The sequence below is a fragment of the Hyla sarda genome, chromosome 3, assembly GCF_029499605.1.
Source record: "Hyla sarda isolate aHylSar1 chromosome 3, aHylSar1.hap1, whole genome shotgun sequence".
Lineage (NCBI taxonomy): Eukaryota > Metazoa > Chordata > Amphibia > Anura > Hylidae > Hyla > Hyla sarda.
In genome coordinates, this window is record NC_079191.1 from 158360343 (window position 1) to 158377639 (window position 17297).

The following is a 17297-nucleotide window of genomic DNA, read 5'->3' on the forward strand; positions in this document are numbered from 1 at the left end:
TACACCCTCTTCTTAATAAAATTAAGAACAAAATTTTAATTTGGCTTAGGATCCCTATTGCTATGGCAGATAGAGCTGCAATTAATATAATTATTATTCTTCCACAAATTATTTTTGTTTTAAATGCATCCCCAGTTTGGATCACGGATAGGTGGTATCAAGCACTTCTTTCACTATTAAATTCATTACTATGGGGAAGGAAACGCACAAGGATAAAGTACACATCTATGACACTAAAAGAGCATGAAGGAGGTTGGGCACTACCAGATTTTTTTTTTCCTTAATTTTTTGGCACTAAAATTACAGAATATCATGAGATGGAGAAAGAATGATATTCTATTTCACTTTTTCCCTATGGCTTGTCACTTTAATTATATATACAGTGGTCCCTCAACATACAATGGTAATTCGTTCCAAACGAGCCATCGTTTGTCGAATCCATCGTATGTTGAGGGATTCGTGCAATGTAAAGTATAGAAAGCTGTACTCACCTGTCCCCGCCGCTCGCGATGGTGTCCCCGCCGCTCGCGATGGTGATCCCGGGCCTCCGCTGGGCTCTCCTGGTCTTCTCCGGTCCTCCGCTGGGCTCTCCTGGTCTTCTCCGGTCCTCTGCTGTCTTCTCCGGTCCTCCGCTGTCTTCCGCAAGGCCTTACTGGGCCTGCGTAGCGACGTCGTTACACCGCTGCGTACGCCATTCCTATTGGATGACGTGCGCAGCAGCGTATTGACGTCATCGGAGAGGGACGAGAAGACACCGGAAGACCAGCTCTGGACCCAGAGGGCACCCCGGAGCATTGTGGAGGGGTAAGCAATACTTACCGCACCACACGGGGAACATTAAGCTGCTATACGACAGCAGCTTAAGCATTTTGCGCTGCCGCATAGCACTTAATGCTATGTATGTCGATGCTGATCATATGTCGGGGCCATCGTAGGTCGGGGGGTCACTGTATATGAGTTGTTGGAGGCAGGATATCTGACCTCCCATCCAGCTAGGAAAAACACTTTTGCATTTCTATATTCATCTGGGGTGAATTTAAACAATTCTGTAAAATTAGAGGTAGTTTTGAATACCCACCATTATGGGAAAATTTTCCAAAACCAAAGATACACAGTTTTGGGTTAATAGGGGCTTAAGATATATTAATCAGTTGTATCAAGATGGGCAACTGATTCCTTTTGAACTTGTCTGAGATAGATTTAAGGTATTAGAGTCACAGAAATTTAGGTTCATTCAACTTATTAATGGAGATTGAAATGTGGTGACCCACGGGTGTATGGGGGACCACGGGTGTAGCAGTCTGAGTGGTGGGATCAGATGGTGTTAACCCCTAGTGTTCGTGATGCCAGTGTGGTTTTAGGGTTCCCGAACACCACACGCCTGGTTCCTCCGCTATCCCAGTTGCTAGTAGTGAAATGAGAGTCCACAACCAATTATGGTCAAACGGAGGCTTTACTGAGTATAAGACAGATGGAATTATCTTCACAGCTAAGGCCAGATTTCCCAGAGAGGTGGCCAGAACCCAGAAGGTCCTCACAGTTTGTTGGACCAATATACTTGTAATTAACTTGACTCGAGATTGGACTTGACTATATGCAGGACTTCAAAATAAATGGAAAAAACAGTCCTCAAAGATACAAGAATATAAAATAATTTATTCAGAATATGTTCAATATAAATATTAAAATGCTGGTTAGTCTCCCACCACCCTAGAAGGGCCTGTGCATTGGGTGAGGGAGCTTACAGATAAAAAGAATCAGAATAGACCAAATAATAATATCATTAAAACAATTGCAATGAGTATACCAACTGAATATTCTATCTAGATAGATGCCGGCTAAGTTCAGTATATTCGTTCAATATATAAATGCTGAAATAAGTTCATTGGTGATATAGTGAAAAGTTCCATACTAGAGGTAAATGTAGATTCCGGTAATGTAAAATTATGACCAGTTCCACAAATGTGTAAGATATGCAAGGTATAATAGTTCCACAATTATGCAAGAGTTACCGCAGAGTCATTAGAACAATGCATGTGTATCACACAGTTGGTGCACGGCACCACTCACTGACCGTTGATATAGGAGATATACAGTACAGGCTGGCACGGAGGGGTCCGGCACTATAAGTAGTGCCCATCTGTGGTGCGATGTCTCATGGTCTGCGGCTGGCACGGAGATGGCGTCCGACCTGAGTAGTGGGATGATTGCCGAGGTAAGTAGCGTGGAGACAGCACTATATTGGAGTGGTGTGGGAGTGGATGCTGGCATCCGCGTGTCTGTGATACGCTGAATGTGCGCGGATGAGTGGTCCCGAAATGGAGGGCATCCAGCTGTTGCAAATGGGGAAGATAGACTGGAGGTTGGTATTAAGTTGGTATTGCACTATTTCACAAAAATACAGAAAATTACTAAATATTAAAAAAGCTAAAAGAAGAAATGCTGGCCATGGGTATATTCAATCTAATATGCCTTCCGTAATTTTGTTGAGGCCTGCCAGATTCATAGTATTGAGCTGAAAAATCCAACAGGCCTTCCTTTTTTTTAATCTAGAGAATCAATCCGCTACATCCTCAGGCATCGTTTCAATAATAATAAAAGAAACAGGAACACTCTTCCACTTATAGTATTTCTGTTTTCTGACAGATTTTGAGTTTTATGCATAGTTCAGGGATTGGCCATTAGTGAGGATGTCATTCAGGTTGCATTTTTGGAGTGGATAAAAAGCTGGTTTGTTCAAAGTGTTATGCTATTCTTCCATTTGCACACCTGATGAAGGGGTGTTTTATACCCTGAAACGCCATAACGTTATGTATGTCGCTTTTTAATATTGTTGTATATAATAAAGTGTGTTTGTTGCTAAGTAATATTAGCCTTAGCAAGTCCTTCACTACTGAACGGTTCCTGCACCTGAAATCCAGGTATTTTTCTCCATCACTTGATTGGTACCTGTCGTTCCCGAGGTTCTAGGATCAAAGACCGGCACCCAGTGGCTGCACGTCCCATTTTCTTCACTGATTGCGCATATAGCTGTTGTGTCTACCACACAACAGCATCTGGTGAGCAGTTACCTGGATAGGTTTTTCTTTCACCTATCCATATGGTGAATATCCATGTCTTTATATGGTACGCTATGACGAACTCTGCTGTGTTTTTATAGAACTTTATGTATAATTTTATCCTGTATCCTGTTTTATCTGCAATAAAGTTGGAGTTTTACCTAGTGCCGGATTTTCCAGTTCCTTTCCTGTTGCGAGAGAGAGTCCGCGCACCACGCCCTATTTGAGCTGATGTTCTCCTTTCTGCATTGGATGCCACAGTGTTATTGCCTTATAGTGTTCCAGTGACAGTCTGTGCCTCTGCCATAGCATACAGCAATAACAGGTCTAGGTACCTTTGTTAGGCCTAAAGAATGACTAGAAAAAGGGAACCTTAAAACTTAACTTTTAATGTGCACATATATAAAAATGGACAGATTAAAGTATATAGTATCAAAATTAAATATAAATAAATTAAATATAAAATGATTGCATTAGATCGCCATCAGTAAATAGCCGCATATGTATTACATCACCACTTCTAGATAGGGATCCGTTACTGTTGCGCAACTACTGGTTCCCTCCTACACCTTCCAAATTCACATGTGGGATGCATTACAATAATAATCATCATGTTTCTAGACACCTACTGGGAGCATGTCACCATGTATTCTCTGATTAATAAAATATATGCGAGACATCCTCCCATCTCAACCGCTGCATCACAACAAATTGACAATAAAGATGGATTGTCCTGATAACCAACTAATCCGCACAGTAACTCAGTATAGTAAATGACACTCCAGCATATCTGTAAGGGTGCATTCACATCACAATTTTACCATCCTACTTCTCATGATTTTTCACATTAAATCGTACAAATCTGCACGCCAAGTCATATCCATTGACTTCCATTCATTAATGATAGACAACAAATGCATCAGTTTTAATCCGCATCCGATTTTGCACGATATAAGATCGGAGGTAAAATCGTGGTTGACCACGATTTTTTGTCCAGATTCAAAATCGGATGGAAATTGTGTCCGATTTTTTTATTATTGATGTCTATGTAAATCGCATGGAATCGTTTGACTGTGCGATTCTATCAGATTAATCGCACACGATACATATGCGCAGTAGACTTCAAAACACATGCACTTCAAATATATAAAACTTTATTGCCATTGGCATATATATTAATTTTAAAAACAGGATCAGATTTTTATTGCAAATTGGATTTAATTTTCATCTGTACAATTTTTGGATACGATTTTAAAATAGCTATTTTTACATACGATTGTATATGATTTTTTGCAATCCGATTTCGTCCGATTTTACAGTCCGATAATCGGATGGTTAAATCGTGATGTGAACCTAGCCTAAGTGATCACATTCCTCCTCTTGTCACTCAGCAAAAGTAGGAATGTGTACACATAGTGTTACAGTGTGCGCTCCGATCCCTGCTCCTGGACCGGAGCGCTCACTGCCCCTGTCCCGGTCCACTAAGTCCCTGCGCGTCCCGGTCAGACACGCTGACCGGGAGCGCAGGGTGATCCCCGACGGGGATGCGGTTAGTGTGGCGGGAGTTTCCCGCTCATGCGCCGCATCCCGACACTGTCCCCTACCTTCTGTGGCTCCTCGTCTCCCCTCTGTTTCCCGGCGCGCGCGTGCCCGCTCTCTTGGACGCGCGCGCGCCGGCTTCATGAAATTTAAAGGGCCAGCGCACCATTAATTAGTGCCTGGCCCAAAGTGTCCTGTAAATGGTTCCTGCCCCTTCCTGCCCTTGCCAGATCTTTGTGCCTCGTGCCAAGAGAAAGCGTTCCCTGTTATTAAAGTGTTCCCTGCCTGTTGCCAACCCTTGCCCATGACCACCGCCTCTGAATCCGTGCTGCCTGCCTAGACCTGTTGCTAGTGACTACCGCTTCTGATCCTGTGCCGCCTGCCCTGACCTTTGCTACGTCTGACTACGCTTCTGCCTGTTCCTCCTGTACCGCTCTATCTCAGCAACCAGAGGGGTTGAGTCGCTATCTGGTGGAACGACCTGGGGGCTACCTGCCGCAGCAAGACCATCCCGCTTTGCTCCTAAGATTCCGTTTCCTGGGTACGGCCCACGCCATCACTCCTCTGGTCCAGTGGATCCACCTCCAGTCCCCTGTCCGGGCCGTTACACATAGGACGCGCTACTGTTTCCGTTTTGTATACACTCAGGTGCAGCACATACTAATTGATCCGATGTTGAACTTAATAGCTTAATAGAGAAGGGTGGCTCACATCGAACAAACCATGTGGGACTTTTCCATGTGGGAGACGTAACATCTGTCCCCATATAATAAAAAGCAATATGTTTAAAAGTATAACGATGCAGGAGACTTTCCAAAATAGACACTTTGATAATTGCGACACAAAGGGAGTGATATATCTCTTGACATGTGGCTGTCCTCTCAACTATGTAGGTAAAACTTATAGACCATGGAAAAAGCACCTGCAAGAACACTTAGGGGATATCAGGCATGCAAGAGATACCCCTGTGGGAAAGCATTTTGCGGAATGTCATTCTAGTGAGACTTCAAGTTTAAGGGCACAAGTCATTGAGGTCATACCACCACCCAGAAGAGGTGGCTGTTGGGACAAGATTCTGCTCCAACGTAAGGCAGAATGTGTAAAACCATATGGTCTCAATGGCCGACATTTATCATTGTCTTTAGACTGTTTTTTGTGTCTACAAAAGGCGCAAGCAGGGTTTATTTGTGCCTTTTTTTGTGCCTTTTGGTTTACACATTTCTGCTGATTTTGAGTTGCAATCCACTGATTTTGGCAATACACATGATAAGAAAGGGTTTTATGAACTGCGTCTTTTTGTGAAAAGGAGCAAAAAACATGCAAAGCCACTGTAAAGTCTCTAAAACTACACCAGCCCAGTCTTAGCTTACCTTTTTTGTGTATGTGAAGATATAAATATCAGAAAATGTGACCTGCACAAAATTTATCAAATGCTCTGTGACCATTTAATAAATTTGGTGCTCCTACACATTACCAGCACACAAAAAAAAGGTGTAAAAAAACACTTCACTTACACCTACAATGACAAATGCTTCACTTACACCTACAATTATAAATGCCGGCCAATGACTTTATATCCTATGTATGCTTTATGTAATGGGTTTTATCATACATACACTGGGTAGTATCTACTGAGGAATCTTACCGCAATGATTATCTGCAGACTGTCTAAATTGTGTTAATCCAACTATGTGCTAATCGCTGTAGGTACAGGGCCCTCGTGTAAATAGGATGTATGTATTCAATTCACTTTCTGAGTGATGTAGCATAATAATAAGACAAATTTTGGGGTCTAATAGTTTTTGAATTTGATCTTAATAACTCAAATGTACATTAAGTCACTCTCTGATGTTTGATATGGATCTCCAACTTTAAATTGTTGGAGTAACTTTTACTAAATATAATGATATATAGAGTTACTTGAACTAGATACAATGAGACTTGGAACACAACCGATTGTCCATTTACCTTGCCCCGCATGTGGGATCAGAACGAGGAATGTAATGCTACCTACTGATTAATTGTTGCACCTTATCCGCGGGATCCGTAGGGTATTGTATCAGCGATGTGTATGGGTAGTAACACCTTGTGATGTAGCAAACCGCTGATTGGAGCTCTGGATGGCGGGAAAGGGAGCAAACAGGTATATAGCGTGAACAGACATGTCAGTAGAGTACGGCCGCCATCAGTGCCGCACAAATGGTGCTGTTTGCACTGTAGGACAGTAAGGAGGACGAGCTCTATTAAAGGTCCCTGATGTGAGCTATTGAAACGCGTTGGATCCTGTACCCTTTGGATGTTGCAGTAGCAAATGGAGCCATCAGATGATACGCGCCATATCAAACTGACCTGTATTTGACCACAACGCCAGGAATAAACAGCTAAGTGTACATTTCAGCACATATAGATATTACTCCTGCTACCTATGCTAACTTCATGTAGTGTGGCAATACATGAATTGGACAATTTCATCTAAACTATAATGTTGGATGGACAATTATATTCTACAGTAAAGGAGTACTATACATAAGGATGAGCTAGGGTTAACTAATAGCCATCACGTGCACGAAATACTGCAGTATATATTTACTGATTGTGAATGAAATGTGTATATTGGAGTAAGTCCATTGCTGGTGAATATCTGTTATCGTATAGTGTGAACTGGACACAGTATTGAAAATCGGAGTAATATTACTGCTTGTGAAAACTGCTATCGCATAATGTGAACAGGACACAGTATTGATCATTCTACTAGTGTCACTCTAATATAACCAACAAATGCAAGTTTCCATGCAGTGTTTAATAATTTCAAGCTAACCAAGTAATGCAAGTAATCACGTATTCCCTTATTGAATCATGGAGGAAGCTTGGGGATTTACACTGCTTTAATGATGCCAATCTACTACTACACTGAGACTTGGTTATGAAGTGCATCGCAATAACACATTGTGAACTACCTGCAAATTATATATGCACCAGAATATAAGCTAACGGAACCTCTACTGGAGATCTATGTGTGCTGAATATTTAAAGCTGTATACCTGTGCTAATTGATGTGTGATATATACGGACTCTCAAACGCATTCCTGAAGGAACTAAGAATGTGTATGGCACCCTACAGCTATTAAGTTCAACATCGGGTCAATTAGTATGTGCTGCACCAGAGTGTATACGAAATGGAAACAGTAGCACGTCCTATGTGTACACATTCCTACATTTGCTGAGTGACAAGAGAAGGAATGTGATCACTTACAGATTCACTGGAGTGTCATTTACTATACTGTGCAGATTAGTTGGTTATCAGGACAATCCATCTTTATTGTCAATTTGTTGTGATGCAGCGGTTGAGATGGGAGGATGTCTCGCATATATTTTATTAATCAGAGAATACATGGTGACATGCTCCCAGTAGGTGTCTAGAAACATGATGATTATTATTGTAATGCATCCCACATGTGAATTTGGAAGGTGTAGGAGGGAACTGTCATGTCTGTATTGGTCTGTGTTCACACACAGCCTATTATTTTTACTGTGCGTGAACAGTTTTATGTTTCCTGGTCAGGGAAGAGTTAATTCTCTGGCTCTTTCCGCTTCAGCCAATAGCCTTTTGGGTGTGTCTATTTATAGTCAGCCCAGCCTAGCCTCAGGGCTGGTGATTATCCTCATTATACCCTGACGTTCTGCTATGCTGGGCATGCTGCTAACTTGCTACTGCAATGCGGCTAATGGAGGCTGGGTGAAACTCTTTTTATTTGAGCTTTTAATCTACTATATCTGTTTTGGCATGCACTTTGTATTTTCTGGTTTTAGCCATGTTTTGGCATGCTCTTAGCTTTAAGCTTTGTTTGTTTAGTCGGTTTTAGGATTTGTATATCCTTTCTGTTATGTGTCTGTTCACACTGTGTATTCTCTTGTATCCTTTTCTGTGTAGTTCTGTGTTTTATATTTCTCTTTTCCTACTGGTCCAGCATCATGACCACACTGCGGTGTGTGTGCCGCTGGTCAATAGTCTATTTGGATTTATTATTAATGGCTATTCCTATAGTGGAGTGGAGTGGAGTGTCCAGTTTGTGTGTCCACTGTGAACAGTGTCCTATGTTAGGCATCCCTGTTTCTGCTCCATGGGGACAATCCTGTCTACTGGAGGTTTTCTGAGGGATTCGATTCCTGTCTTGTTCAGTGTGTACTGTGTTCTATAATTATATCCTGTGTATCTAGATATCCCTGTTACCTGTCCATGAGGAATCCGGTGAATTGAGAATTAGTACTAGATATCTCCGTTATCCAACGCGGACTCTGGGAGATTGCGTTCTTGTATCAAGATATTCCTGTTTCTACTGGAGTTTATCTGGGGATTGCAATAATTCCTGTTTAGCTATTGATCCTGTTTCTGGTCCATGGGGACTTTGTCTTTGTGTTCTGAGGATTATGCTATATTCCTGTTTGTTCCTATAATCTGTTGACCTATACGTTTTCCCGTCTGGTGTTTTGAACTCTATTTGTTATCTAGTTCTTTATTCAGATCTTTGGAGTTCTGTTCATGATCACTTATCTATGAGTCCTCTGTTCATGACCACTGATCTATAGAGTCCTCTGCTCATGGCCACTGAGCCCCCTGTTCATGTTCATTGATCTATGGTGTCCTCTGCTCACGACCGCTGATTTGTGTCCTACTGTACTACTCTCTGATCTGTGTCCTCTGAACTTATATACTATAGAGTTGTATGTTCCTGTTAGTTTTCTGGTTGGTGACCGACTATAAATTAGTGTGTGTTTTTATTAGACCCCAGCACTTTAGTTCAGGGAGGGACCGGCACCCAGTTGTCGATTCACCGTTTAGGGTGGATGGGCAAGTAGGCAGGGAGAGATGGTTTTAGGGTCAGTTCAGGGCTTACTCTCCCTTTCCCCCGGTTGGACCTTGACAGGAACCAGTAGTTGTGCAACAGTAAAGGATCCCTATCTAGAAGTGGTGATATAATATACATATGCGGCTATATACTGATGGCGATCTAATGCAATCATTTTATATTTAATTTTGATACTATATACACTAATCTGTACATTTTTATATGTGTGCACATTAAAAGTTAAGTTTTAAGGTTCCCTTTTTCTAGTCATTCTTTCAGATATTATTTGGGAGACCTAACCCATTCTTGATATATCAGTGAATACCTTTGTTAGGCCCCCAGCTGCTATGGCAATCATCAATAAAATGCCCGTTTGTAAGCGTGAATGTAAGCGGTGATGCATACAGAATTACTGCTTACTTCTGGGCCACCCTAACACAATACATTTGCTGTGTATACAATGTATGCTTCATCTGGACAGGAGCAGGGACTCCTGTCTTTGCCTGGAGTACCCGCTCCTGTACTGGTTAACCCAAAGTAGATCACTAAAATACCAAATTTGTATGATTTATCCATATCTAATAAACAGTGTCATTTCTGCAAGCAATATGCTATTGAGAATACATGGTAAGGGTACGTTCACATGTACGCAGATTTGATGCACAGGATTTTCTGCTGCAGATTTCAATGTAAACTAAATGACTGAGCACAGCTTCTAATCGTCAGTTACAAATCCTGCGCATCAAATATGTGCAGGATCCTGTGTCTGTGTGAACATACCCTAAGAGTTAAATCCACTAAAGAGGGCAAGAAGTGGCACTCCTGTATAACATTTAAGGGCATGACATTTTGATCATCAAGATAATGGATGTTGGTTTACTATAATGCTGATTTACTAAAGTATAAGCATTTATTCTTTGGATGAAAATGCCCTTTAAAAGAACTCTGTTAACCCCTCCCCCACCCAAAAAAAAAAAAAAATAGAAGTATTCAGTAAACAGGTTAAAAGACACTGATTCTAAATCTGTTTTTATCTTTCTACTCAGTCGACTTCCTCTACTGTAAACCTGCAAAAGGACATACCAATGCATAGAGAGGACTACTTAGATAAAAAATATAATGGAGAGGACTACTTAGATATAAAAATATAATGGAGAGGACTACTTAGATATAAAAATATAATGGAGAGGACTACTTAGATATAAAAATATAATGGAGAGGACTACTTAGATATAAAAATATAATGGAGAGGGCTACTTAGATATAAAAATATAATGGAGAGGACTACTTAGATATAAAAATATAATGGAGAGGACTACTTAGATATAAAAATATAATGGAGAGGACTACTTAGATATAAAAATATAATGGAGAGGACTACTTAGATATAAAAATATAATGGAGAGGACTACTTAGATATAAAAATATAATGGAGAGGACTACTTAGATATAAAAATATAATGGAGAGGACTACTTAGATATAAAAATATAATGGAGAGGACTACTTAGATATAAAAATATAATGGAGAGGGCTACTTAGATATAAAAAATATAATGGAGAGGACTACTTAGATATAAAAATATAATGGAGAGGACTACTTAGATATAAAAATATAATGGAGAGGACTACTTAGATATAAAAATATAATGGAGAGGACTACTTAGATATAAAAAATATAATGGAGAGGGCTACTTAGATATAAAAATATAATGGAGAGGACTACTTAGATATAAAAATATAATGGAAAGGACTACTTAGACTCCTTTGCTTGTGAGTTTACTGCAGGGAAAGGCAAGTGAGTAGAAAAAATAAAATTACAGATTTGGAATCATCATCTATTTACTTTTAATCTCCTTACAGCTGACCTTAGTATAGTTTATATTGTATTTGCATATATGAATTTACTTATGCTACTGACACTAGTCTCTCTCATTGTAGGTCATGGCCGCTTTAATGTGTGGTTGAAATGTGAATCTTTCAATTTTTTTGTGGTATATTCAATGACATATAGTAAAAACTTACTAAAGTTGTGAAATATACAACACAATGGCCCTGATTTACTATTGTAAACCCGACCTGCTTGTGCACCACAAATTCTGTCTGCACCAGAATTTGCTCCGGACTTGAAGGAAAAACGATCAACTCTCCATTTTACTGAGAAAACCCTGCAGCTCAGAGCAGGTGTAAAAAAAAAAAAAAAAAAAAAAAAAAAAATGTAGGGGAACCGTAGTAAATATCGCGGAAAAATACCTGTTGGGGAAAAAACCCACAAAGACAACTCCACTCAGTAAATCAGGGCCACTGTGTGTGGGTTTCACTTTCGCCTTCTATGACTCAATCTAAACTATAGAATGTCATTGAATCATTGTTTGCAAAATGAAAGGTCCTGTAGTCAAGGAGTTAAGTTTCTATAATAGATTCTTTCTTTTTCCACCTCCCCATAAAGAGAATTCTCACAGTTCCAGGCTGGTTTCCATTCAACACCCACATTCCAATGTGCGAAGAGTGTTTTCTACAAGAAGGCAGATTCTTTGTTTGTCGCCTATGAAAATTCTCTTGGCTGATGTTTCCTTAGGAATGTCATCATACAGGCTCTGCTCAGAATAGAAGCCACAAACATAATCATCTGTCTTTCCCTGGAATACAAGTCTGACTTCTACTCTGCTTTGTTTCATTCAGGTACAAGATGGAGTGATGTTACATGAGATCTTTTAAGGGTTATGAATAGCACCATTAATAGTCCATTTCACATGCCTCCATTATTTTTTTACAATTTTATTTCCCACTTGTGGTTTCCTTCAGTTGTATAAAAGCATGTTTACTTGTCTGGAACAGCTATTGTTGGTCCTGCTGAAGCAAGCGATTAAATAACCACCATCAATACTTAACTGTTTCCTCTCCCTTTGATGTATTTGCCATCCCAGTATGTTTAGTACTTAAATGCACTTAAATACGCTGAACATTTGGAAGCAGACAGAGTAAAACACAAACTCATACACTTTATCAGTTCATATACACTGTGGTATAAAAAGCTAAATCAGGGAAACACTTTGGCAATGGGCTTTCATAGAAGTATTGCTTTAATGACTTTTGTGCCAAATAAGATTCAAAGAACCCAGACAATAGATGTCAAAACTGCAAATGAAATCAGCAAAATATACCCACCTTTAATTAATATTCATACAGCATCTGAAATACAAATGTTGGTCGCTTTTTCATTTAACTTAACAGGACTATGGTGCCCCCATTCATTTACAACAGAAAACTGATCCTGTACTCCCCATTCACATACTTCAAAATCTTAGTGACCCATGATCATCATTTATGTTGTCGGGCCTGATGACCTGTGCAAAGGAATTTTCCCCATATACCATGCTGTGCTTCAGTTTTATTGTCCCATTGAAGGGGTTAATTGGCCATGGTAGTGCCGCCCACACAAACAACTTGATGTAATGATACATTAAAGGGGTACTCCGGTGGAAAACTTTTTTTTTTTTTTTTAATCAACTGGTGCCAGAAAGTTAAAACAGATTTGGAAATGACTTCTATTAAAAAATCTTAATCCTTCCAGTACTTATTAGCTGCTGAATACTACAGAGGAAATTATTTTCTTTTTGGAACACAGTGCTCTCTGCTGGCATCATGACCACAGTGCTCTCTGCTGACATCTCTGTCCATTTTAGCAAATGTCCAGAGCAGCATATGTTTTCTATGGGGATTTTCTCCTACTCTGGACAGTTCTTAAAATGGACAGAGGTGTCAGCAGAGAGCATTGTGGTCATGATGCTAGGAGAGAGCTCTGTGTTCCAAAAAGAAAAGAATTTCCTCTGTAGTATTCAGCAGCTAATAAGTACTGGAAGGATTAAGATTTTTAAATAGAAGTAATTTACAAATCTGTTTAACTTTCTGGCACCAGTTGATAAAAGGTGCCATGATTACCTCAAACCTTTGTAACATTAAATAAAAGGGGTGCCTAGGGGTTAAATGTGACAGTGTACATAAATTCAATCTCCAGGTAAATTTTCATTATTAATAAAATGAACCTACAAGGGCCATGTACATACCAGGATATTTATTCTACTACAATGGCCTTCTATGTACAGTATTCTGTGCAGAAAGCAAAAAAGACGGTGTAGAAAAATTGCCCAAATGGCCATCCCCGACATCACTTTCTGCTAGTGACTAAAACTGCACATAATATTGGTAATACTAAGAACTAGGGATGAGCGAATCGAATCTGACGAATCCGAATTCGTCAAGATTTTCAGGAAAAATTCATTTCACAACGAATCCGAATATCGCAGCAATTCGATAGAACAAACTGCTTCATCAAACTCCATTTAGTGCTGTCCAGGTTCCAGGGAATCTAAGATGGTGGCTCCACATGTCAGGACATGGGGCAAAGAACTCTGGGAAGGCGGGAAGACGGGTAGGCGGGGATAACCCTGAATCACATGCAGCATGAAGCCTATCAGCAGCCAGTCACCCCAGTGATGTCACAGCCCTAAATATTCTGCAGCCATCCTGCGGCCAGTCACTTCAGCGCTTTATTGCAGAGAGAGAGGGACAGAGAGCAGTGTGTGCTGCACAGAAAAGCATTATTACAGCAGCGATTCACTTGAAGCTCAAATCCAGCCTAGAAACACTGATAGGGAAGGGAGAGAGATTGAGAGTGCAATTTTGGGTGTAGTACACAGCGACTGTGTGCTGCAGCACTGGTGTGTGCAAGAACTGAAAAGTTAATAGTTGCCAGCCAGTTAGGGTGAGCAGAGAACTAAAAGCCATAATCGCCTGCTATTAGTGCCTAATGCAGGTTGCGTAGTGGAGTGTATTGTCCTCTATTAAGTGTAACCTGTCCGTACAAAGGTGGTGTACGCTTTTGTTCCTGTTAAAGTCTCAAGGGTCTAGTTACTGTGAAAGGCCAGCCAAGTACACACCTGCTTCTGTTCTAGACAAATACTGTTTTAAGCGTAGTGGAGCATATTGTACTCCCCTCATAAGTGCATACCACGTACGTACATCTACGTGGTGTACCATTTTGTTCCTGTTAAAGTCTCAAGGGCCTAATTACTGTGAAAGGCCAGCCAAAAGTACACATCTGCTGCTGTTCTAGACAAATACTATTTTAAGCGTAGTGGAGCGTATTGTCCTCCCCTCATATACGCATTAAGTATGTCAGGCAGAGAAGTGTCAGGACAAGCACAGAGGAGTGGCAGTGGCCTAAATTCATCAGGCGCAGGCAGAGGTCGCAGCAGACTAGAGGCAAGTGGCAGCAGGAGTCACAGTGAGAGGCCTGAGCTCCCGGTATCAGCTAGCGGTCGTGTCTCGACCAGCAACCCATCTGCCGTCATTGACTGGTTAACTCTGTCATCCACTTTATCACAAGATATAACTAGTGGGCTCAATCCATACTTAATACTAATTAATTGGGGGTGCTATCATGTGTATCAAAGCACATATTAAAGCACCAAAAGAAAAGAAAGAAATACACACTATATGGCGCACACCACAGCATTTAGGAATATATATATATATATATTTTATATATATCTGTAGCAAGCTGTGAGCTGCTCACCACATACACGCCCTCCTCACCACCTGTGCCGTGGACCGGCTGGTACCGCCTCCAGCCTATTATTAGACAAGAGCAAAGACGAGGTCCGGCACAAGGATGGTTGCAGATAAAAGCTTGCGTTATTTTATTGAAGATATCGCAGTACAAGGCAGAATGTCTGACGCGTTTTGCACGTGACCGTGCTTAATCGTAGACTAACAAACAATCACATAATCCATCTTAAAATACACATAGTGCTGGTCACATGACCAACCACGTAATAGTTACCATCATTCAAATGTAAAACCTGGAGCTAGGAGTTCCTTGGATGATCATTCTCAACTAGTCCGTACAAATTAGGGAAATGTCATGCACTGCGTTAAAATTACATGTCCTTAAACAGGTATTCCAGGCAAAAACTTTTTTTATATATCAACTGGCTCTGGAAAGTTAAACAGATTTGTAAATTACATCTAGTAAAAAATCTTAATCCTTCCAATAGTTGTTAGCTTCTGAAGTTTTCTGTCTAACTGCTCAATGATGATGTCACGTCCCGGGAGCTGTGCATGATGAGAAAATATCCCCACGGTCACGTGCAAAACGCGTCAGACATTCTGCCTTGTACTGCGATATCTTCAATAAAATAACGCAAGCTTTTATCTGCAACCATCCTTGTGCCAGACCTCGTCTTTGCTCTTATATATATATATATATATCAATTTTATTTCATAATTGCACAAAAAATCTGACAGACATTTAAATACATTTAAAAAGGCTCAACCGCCATACCACAACAGGGAGGATACCTTTGGATCACATTCCAGAGCACACCTGCATAATAATAAACTGCACTATCCCAATATATATAACCCAGAGCAGATAATGTTCCAATACAACCTGTAAACTGCAAATCTATATGCTATCATGCATCATTGGGAGATAGAAGGCCAGGGGATGTGAATACAAAGTCAGATTACAGCAGGTGCCCTCCTTAAACCCACACATTCCGTCACCTTCAGGTGACTTCCGCAGGGGTGTAGTACCTGTTCTTAAATATATTTGTATATATATGCTGTCTAAATAACACATAATAGATGATACCTGCGCTCCCATGTTGCGTCACATACATGCTTCGCAGTCATGGCGATTGTCTGCTTGTACTTCCGGTTCACTTCTCCAACCCCACAACATCACTTCCGTTCACTGCTTCAAACTTGCACTTGCGACACATATGTTCAATTCATCAAATATGCGCTTGCGCACTTCGTCAAACTTGCGCCTGCGCGCATAAGCTATGCAGTATTATACTATCTCCCATTCATTCAAACACAGATAGACGCGAATACTTGCACTTTAACATACATAATTAACTTGCGCATGCGCATATCCCCCTCTTTGTACATCTTGATCCTCTGTGACCACAAGTATCAGCATTCATTAAAGGGGTATTCCAGGATTTTTTTTAAATTTGACTATCCTACAGGGGCTGTAAAGTTAGTGTAGTTCATAATACAGTGTCTGTACCTGTGTGTTATGGTTTTCTCACAATTCTTTTGTGATTTTCACTCCAATATTTATTTTTACCAACATAAAAAATTACTGTTGTCTCAGATTTTCCCAGCTTGCAATGCGGACGAGACCTGACTCACTAGTCAGCTGATGACATGGAGTCTGTCTGCTTCAATGGGTGGAAGGATCGCTTGGAAGAGAAATCAATCTGCAACAGCTGTAGGCACCCTGATTGAAAACCACACTGATTTGAATGGATGCAGCTCATTTATGTTTCAATGGGTGGGGTGGCTGATGTGTGGGAGGGAGGAAGATGGAATTGTGGGATTTGTAGTCAAAAAAAGAAAAGTCAAAAAGGAAATACTAGTTCACAAAAAGCTAGCCACAGTGTTATGGTAATCTCACAACATAGCCATTTAGCCCCAAGACAAGCGCAGATCCTTCCTAAGCATGTCCATTACTGTCTGCCAGGTACGTACTAAAATCACCTTATGGTGGAAAACCCATTTCAGCTGGCTTATTACAATGAACTAATATCAACTAATTAATTAATAAACACCATTATTTGTTATTATTTACTTAACACACCCCAATAATGTGTCTTTTTGCGCATCAATATTAGGATTCCCCAGTATCCACTAAATAATATAACAGTAACAGTATATATATATATATATATATATATATATATATATATATATATATATAAGAAAATAACAAAAAATAAACATCACCATTAATAATATAGTGCATACCACATAATAAATATACCACAGTGAATATATCAT

General features: G+C 40.2%; 1 long non-coding RNA gene across 1 annotated transcript; it reads left to right on the forward strand.

Moving 5' to 3' along the window:
* The first annotated feature begins 2098 nt into the window (after positions 1-2098).
* LOC130361822 (uncharacterized) lies at positions 2099-16940 on the forward strand. The gene is made up of 3 exons (XR_008891165.1): positions 2099-2215; positions 11893-12125; positions 16612-16940. It is a non-coding gene; the product is annotated as an uncharacterized LOC130361822 (long non-coding RNA).
* The last annotated feature ends 357 nt before the right edge of the window (positions 16941-17297 follow it).